At 48.9% G+C, this 7775-nt stretch overlaps 1 long non-coding RNA gene across 1 annotated transcript; it reads left to right on the top strand.

Annotated features, from left to right (window-relative positions):
* The first annotated feature begins 3413 nt into the window (after window positions 1-3413).
* LOC307212770 lies at window positions 3414-5582 on the top strand. The gene is made up of 3 exons (XR_013837199.1): window positions 3414-3551; window positions 3815-3942; window positions 5482-5582. It is a non-coding gene; the product is annotated as an uncharacterized lncRNA (long non-coding RNA).
* The last annotated feature ends 2193 nt before the right edge of the window (window positions 5583-7775 follow it).

Here is a 7775-nt window from a genome sequence, read left to right on the forward strand (position 1 = left end):
GCCGATCGTCAGATCGGCGGTTCGAATCCTCACGGCGGGGTACGCTCCCGTTGCTCGGTCCCAGCGCCTGCCAACCTAGCAGTTCAAAAGCACCCCCGGGTGCAAGTAGATAAATAGGGACCGCTTACTAGCGGGAAGGTAAACGGTGTTTCTGTGTGCTGCGCTGGCTCGCCAGATGCAGCTTGTCACACTGGCCACGTGACCCAGAAGTGTCTGCGGACAGCGCTGGCCCCGGCCTCTTAAGCGAGATGGGCGCGCAACCCTAGAGTCGGACACGACTGGCCCGGGGTATGGGCAGGGGTACCTTTACCTTTACCTTTAATGAATATAATATGTTTTGATAATTTGCTATGTTGAAATTGTTAATAAAAACACTTTTAAAAAAAAAAAATGCTCTAAGGAAGGACAGCCTGCCACCTTCCAAGGGAGTCCATTCCATGGCTCAACAGTTCTCACATCAGAAAGTTCTTCCTGATGTTTAGTTGGAATCTCCCTTCTTGTAACTTGAAGCTATTGGTTCAGGTTCTGTCCTCTGGAGCAGGGCATATTATTGGGCACCCTGATCAGATCCAGCCAGCATAAGGGTAAAGACAATGGTAAATGATGATGGAAGCTACATATAACCTTGCCCAGCAACAACTACTGGAAGGCCACAGGTTCCTCACTCCTGCTATACAATCTCTTCTTATTTACTCCCATCACTGTTTAATAAAATTTCCCCCTCTAAAGATGAGCTGCTTTCTTTCTAAAATAACAATAGCAAAATAATTTCCTCTTCTGTCAGTGGCTCTTTAGCCAGTGAAATTACTTGTTGGCATTTTTCGCCTCGAAGCAGCAGGTCCCCCGTTACAAACAATTTTTAAATGCCAAGCCTATAAAATAAAAAAATAAAAATAAAAAGAGGGAGAGCAATGCGACAATCGCCTTTTGAGTTCAGTTTACTGCATGAAACAATGTCATTGAGTCTGATGTTGCATCTGAGTTGTAAAGAAATGCTGATTCAAAAGAGGGGCTTGTAAGTGCACGCGGAAGAGCCGTTCTATGATAATCTATGGTGCTTTGCACCTGACAAACCCTTCCCACTGCAGCATGCTAAATAATGCATGCATATATTTTTCAAAGGAGATTAAAACACTGCTTTAAAAATTAATCCAGGGAATTTATATCTCGGCGTATTGGTTGAAATAAATGCTTATGGAGTATAATGGAGAATGCAGCCTGTCTTCTGATTAGCTCCAGACATAAAAGTGAGCTGGTGGCTCAGACCCTGATTGAAAGAGATAGAGATGTGTGCCTTGTTAGAGGGCATGGTTTCATAGGAACTCCCTAAGTCCTAGAGACTCTGCTGGTCTTTCCTATTCACAGGCAGGAGGTTCCAATCGGGATCTGGCAGCAGCACAAGAGGCAGGAGTAAACATCAGGAATAAGGAGATCATAGGGACAGGGCCGTCTTAAGTACTGTAGTTTTCACTCTATAAGACGCACCAGACTACAAGACCACCTAGTTTTTGGAGGAGGAAAACAAGAAAAAAAATATTCTGAATCTCAGAAGCCAGAACAGCAAGAGGGATCGCTGCGCAGTAAAAGCAGCAATCCCTCTTGCTGTTCTGGCTTCTGGGATAGCTGCGCAGCCTGCATTCGCTCCATAAGACACACACACATTTCCCCTTACTTTTTAGGAGGGAAAAAGTGAGTCCTATAGAGCAAAAAATACGGTATATCCAGTGCCATGGTACAAAGATCCCTCTGCCCCCCCCCATTTCCCAAAGTTGCTGACCTTTTTATGGCACTTCCAGCAGCTTTGCAGGGCTGGAGGAGGCGGACAGCGGCTGGAGGGTGGCTCCTCCGGCAGGGAAGAGGTGGAGGTTCCAGGCACGGAGCTGCTTCAGCGAGGCGGGTGAGGGTGGCGAGCTGATGCTAGGAGGCGCCGCGTCCAGCCTCCACCCCTTCCCTGGCACCCTCCAGAACTTGGCACCCTGGCGCCCTGTGCCACTTGCCTCTATGGGCAAGACACCTGTGCATAGGGACAGTGGGAGCCACTCAGAGCCATCACATCAATTTAAAGTTCCAAGGACTGTGAACCACCAAATATCTCCATGACAATAGAATAGATGGGCATAAACAGTAGGGTGACAGGTCACAGAGCACTACCTATGAGACAGCCAATAGCCTTTCAAGAACACATGCAATAGAATTGTAGCGCTGGAAGGGACTCTAGTTCAAGCCACTGCAATGCGGGAATCTCAACTGAAGCATCCATGGCATATGGTCATCCAGCCTCTGCTTAAAAACCTCCAAGGATGGACAGTCCACAAACTCCCGAGGGAGCCTTTTCCGCTGTCCAGCAGCTCTTACTGTCAGAAAGTTCTTGCTGATGTTTAGTCGGAATCTCTTTTCTTGTAACTTTGAAGCCATTGGTTTGGTTCTACCCGCCAGAGCAGGAGAAAACAAACTTGTTCCCTCTTCCATGTAACTGTCACGAATCAGCCAGCCCAGCCAGCTCCCAGTGAAGGAAGTAGACAGGAAGAGAGAGGGTTAACTGCCAGACAAGATGAGGATACCCTAGTGCCAACTCCCCCGCCCTTAGGAATGCCAGTTGATAAGAGAATGGTGGAGGGCTAGCCAGCCTTGGAAGAGGTTGGAGCTGATCCAATCTCTCCCTGGAGCCAGTGTATGGGGGGCTTGCTGGACGGGAAGCAAAAAAGATGTAAGCTTCATAAGTTCACTTTCTGTTTTAGAAAACGGAAGGGACCCTTAGAAGGGTCATCTTGATTCATGATGGCAGAGGCTGTGTTAATGCCGTCCAGAGTGATCTGTTTGTTTTGACTATAAATCATCCTTTTTAATTAACTGCGCTCACTGTGTTATCAAGCCGAGGGCTGGACTCCTGACAGTAACAGCCCTTGAGATATTATATCTCCTCTTTTCTAGGCTAAACATACCCAGCTCCTCCAACCGTTCCCCATAAGGCTTTGTTTCCAGACCCTCTATCATCTTGGTTGCCCTCCTCTGCACACATTCCAGCTTGTCAATATCCTTAAATTGTGGTGCCCAGAACTGGTGTGCTGGTCCCATGGGCTAACCGAGAGGCGAGGTCCGAGTTCAGTCCGATGTCGAAGGTGCAGTATGGAGGCAGTCCGAAGAAGTTGAAGCTGGATGCAGGGCAGGTAGTCGGGTGAGATCAGGAGCTCCAGCAGGACAGCAGGACAGGGTTCAGGCAGGAACTGACAACCAACGAGATTGCTCCAGCAACTTGGGACTGGGGCTAGCTGGCTTTTGTCTGCCCCGAGGCACAGGGTGGCCCTGATCCTCAGGTTACTCGCCGTTCCTGGCCTGGAGGCGAGCACTCCTCCTGCGGGAACTTAGTTCCCTCCACCTCTCTGGCCTGAGCCTCTGTAGCTCAGGAGAGGCTGGAGGGTTACCAGACCCAGAAGCAACCTCAGCTTCCTCTGACGGGGCTGAGAGTGGAGCACCTGCAAGCAATGGGTCCTCCATCACCTCAAGAGCCAGAGCAGACTCAGCTGATGTCTGCACCTGAGGACCCAGCACAGGTGAGGACCCTTCAGGCTCAAACCCCAGCCCCGGCTCAGCTGGTTCTGGAGGCAGGGAATCCTGTGCAGGCTGGGATCCCTCAGGTTCAGCATCCGAGTCCGAATCCCAGGCCATCACAACTGGACACAGTATTGCAGGTGTGGTCTGAGCAAGGCAGAATAGAGATGGGTGTCATTAAAGTTGGTTTCATGTGTAGTAGGAGCACAGAAATTGATGTTAATAAAGTCTCTCGTCCTCTTTGTGCATTTGCATGAACTCGCAGGGATTAGAAGTGTGTAGAGTGGCAGAGGCACATATGCTGGCCCTGCCAGCAAAATCCTGCTGCGTGCTGGCTCCCCTCAGACCTTTGCACAGTGGATACAAAGGTTTGAAGGGGACTTCTAGGTAAAAGTAAAGGTAAAGGTAAAGGACCCCTGGATGTTTAAGTCCAGTCAAAGGCAACTATGGGGTTGCGGTGCTCATCTCGTTTTCAGGCCGAGGGAGCCGGCGTTTGTCCACAGACAGTTTTCCAGGTCATGTGGCCAGCATGACTAAACCGCCTTGGACTTCTATGTGCTTTAGACACATAGACACCCCTATCCATTTGGGAAGCTTGATAAGGCAAGGTCCCCAATTCCCCAGGGGATTCTAAGTACAGTGGTACCTCTGGTTACGAATGCTTCTGGTTACAAGCTCCGCTAACCCAGAAGTAGCTGCTCCCGGTTGCGAACCTTGCCCCAGGATGCAATCAGAAATTGTATCGTGGAGGCTTGTACGCAGTGGGAAGCCCCATTAGCGAAAGCACGCCTCAAGATAAGAACTGTTTCGCCTTAAGAACGGACCTCCGGAATGAATTAAGTTCGTAACCAGAGGTACCACTGTATATTCAAACAAATATTTGTGTTCAGCGTGCGAAGGTCTGAGAGTAGCCACAGCACTTGGAGACATGGTAGGGGGCCTGCATGCATGTTCCTATCCCTCTATAGCTCTTTAACCTCAGCGGCGTAGCGTGGGTTGTCAGCACCCGGGGCAAGGCAAGTAATTTGCGCCCCCTAACCCGGGGCAAGGCAAGTAATTTGCGCCCCTATCCCCTAACCTGCCGCCGCTGCCAGCTTCTTCTTGCTGCTGCCTGGGCTGGTCGGGTGTGGTTCTCTCCCGTGCTCAGCGCTGCGCTGGGCGGCCGCTGCACTGTCCCTCCCCCAGATAGTCCCTCCCTCGCTCTCTCTCCGCTCCGCACCGCAACGCAACGCACACCTGGCACCCTCTCCCTCCACAGTGGGCGGCGACCCGGCAGCTCGGATCGGATTCGCACAGCCAGCACTGCAGTGAGAGAGAGTGAGTGAGCCAGGTAGGGGCAGAGAGCTGCGAGTGCGAGCGTGCCCCCCCAAAAAAAATGTTGCGCCCGGTGCGGCCGGCCCCCCCTGGACCCCCCACGCTACGCCACTGCTTAACCTTCACAGGTTTAGACAAACTCCCACCGAGGGTTAATATTACTCAATCACAAAATCACAAGGGGAGAAATCTTTGTCCTCTGTTATCCCCACCATGCTGACACAGGCTATTCATCCCCTAGTCACTCACTGAAGCACCTGGGTTCCAGTCCTTTCCAGGGATGTTTAACTGCTCTGGCCATGTCCTGGCTTGAACTGTAGAGCAGCTGAGCTATTAGTCATTGTGACTAAGTTTTGATGGATTCTGCCCATGGTGAAAGACAATAATAAGGTTGTCTATTAGTGAGGTACTATAGGGGACCTTGCATGAAATATGAAGGGCTTTATCTATGCTGGCTCCGACACGGTTCATCGAGACTATGTCTTGCTGAGTCAAACCACAAAGAGTTTTTGGCTCACCGAAGGAATTGTACCACCTGAAGCTGCTTCATCCTCGTTCTTCTGAACCAACGAGCCAAGGAATGTAATGAGGGGAGAATGATGAGGATGGAGAGAGCAGGAGAAATGACAAGGGAGGTCTTCATTTCAGCAAACAGTGAAAGAATAGATCCATGTAGGCGAAAGGATGTAGAGAAGAATGGGAAAAAGCAAACAAACCACATGTAAATAATAAAATAAAATAAAACAAGGAAACAATCCTAGGAACAATCCAAGGAAACAATGTGCATGCAAACTCCCCCCCACCCCCCGCTATATTGAATCTGTCTGAAATGGGGAGCTGCAAAAATTCAAATGTGTTAACAGTATATCTGGCTTGTAAGCACTGCATTCTGTTCCTAATTTCAGCAGGCAGCCTTCACAAAGTTGGAAAATATTAAAGGTAAAGGTAAAGGGACCTCTGAACATTAGGTCCACTCATGACCGACTCTGGGGTTGCGGCGCTCATCTTGCTTTATTGGCCGAGGGAGCCGGCGTACAGCTTCCGGGTCATGTGGCCAGCATGACTAAGCCACTTCTGGTGAACCACAGCAGCTCACGGAAATGCCATTTACCTTCCCGCCAGAGCGGTACCTATTTATCTACTTGCACTTTTTTGTGCTTTTGAACTGCTAGGTTGGCAGGAGCAGGGACTGAGCAACGGGAGCTCACTCCGTCGCGGGGATTTGAACTGCTGACCTTCTGATCGGCAAGTCCTAGGCTCTGTGGTTTAACCCACATCGCCACCCACGTCCCTTCTTTTCTTTTCTTTTTTATTTCTTTTTATCGAGTTTCACTTAAATAACCAAAAAAACCAAAAAAGAAAACAAAATAACATAAATTTCCGTTACAGTTCTTTGTCTTATTCCTTGAATCTTTATATCTTTAGATATTTAGATCTTTCCTCTACACACCTATTGACCTCCTTCCCTCCCGATTTCGGGCTTCTTGATAAAAATTCTTTCTTTTTTCTGCAGCTAATAATGATTAATGGTTTGCGCATCGTAAGGTTTATATCAAACCTGCTGTAGTTTTAAATTTCTATAGTTTCCTTCAATATATACCATAAATTTATTCCAATCGCTAATAAACTTTGTATTTTTTTGGTTTCTAATTTTTTGCATCATTTTTGCTAGTTCAACATATTCAAATAATTTTGTTTGCCAATCTCTGACTGTTGGGGTATTTGAACTTTTCCAATTGTGTGCAATTAGTATTCTGGCCGCTGCTGTCGAGTATTGGAATAGTGTCTTATCTTCTTTTTTAATTTCGTCACCCACGTCCCTTCATGGAAAATATTAAGGTAAAGGTAAAGGTAAAGGTAAAGGTACCCCTGCCCGTACGGGCCAGTCTTGACAGACTCTGGGGTTGTGCGCCCATCTCACTTAAGAGGCCAGGGGCCAGCGCTGTCCGGAGACACTTCCGGGTCACGTGGCCAGCGTGACATCGCTGCTCTGGCAAGCCAGAGCCGCACACGGAAACGCCGTTTACCTTCCCGCTGGTAAGCGGTCCCTATTTATCTACTTGCACCCGGAGGTGCTTTCGAACTGCTAGGTTGGCAGGCGCTGGGACCGAGCAGCGGGAGCGCACCCCGCCGCAGGGATTCGAACCGCTGACCTTTCGATCGGCAAGTCCTAGGCACTGAGGCTTTAACCCACAGCGCCACCTGCGTCCCTTATGGAAAATATTAGGGCATCGTTAAATAGATGCAGCTCTTTCCTGTATCACAGCCACATTGTACTATAATTAAAGTCAGAATTTCAAACACAAGCGTAAGCTTTTGTATATCCCATCTGCACATCCACAAACCGTGGGGGGAACATAAGTAGCAAGGCATAACATTATTGTACCATAAAGCAGCTTTCTCCAATCTGGTGCCTTCTAGATCTTGTTGGTCTCCCAATCCCATCAGGCCTGGCCAGCATGGCCAATGGTCAAGGATGCTGGTAGCTGAAATCCAGCAACATCTGGAGGGTCACAGATTCCCTAGCTTACATTTACTGTCCCCCTTATTTTATCATCACAACAACCCTGTGATGGAGGTTGAGAGAGAGAACACCTGACCCAAATTACCTGCCTGGCCCAAGGAGCCCTGTGAGTAGGGTTTTGAATGTAGCTCTACCCACTCCTACTGTGATGTGACTCTGATGCTCTAATCCAGTGGTGGTTGACTTGTGGTCCGCCAGAGATTTCTGAACTATAGCTCCCATCATCTCTGACCAATGGCTGGGGTAGTTCAGTTGGTAGATCATGAGACTCTTAAATCTCAGGTCATGGGTTTGAGCTCCACACTGGGCAAAAGATTCCTGCTTTGCAGGCGGTTGGAGTTGTGGTTTCTTCCAACTCTACAATTCTATTTTTCCAGAGTTTCCCAAA

The sequence above is a fragment of the Podarcis cretensis genome (assembly GCF_951804945.1).
Source record: "Podarcis cretensis genome assembly, chromosome: 3".
Lineage (NCBI taxonomy): Eukaryota > Metazoa > Chordata > Lepidosauria > Squamata > Lacertidae > Podarcis > Podarcis cretensis.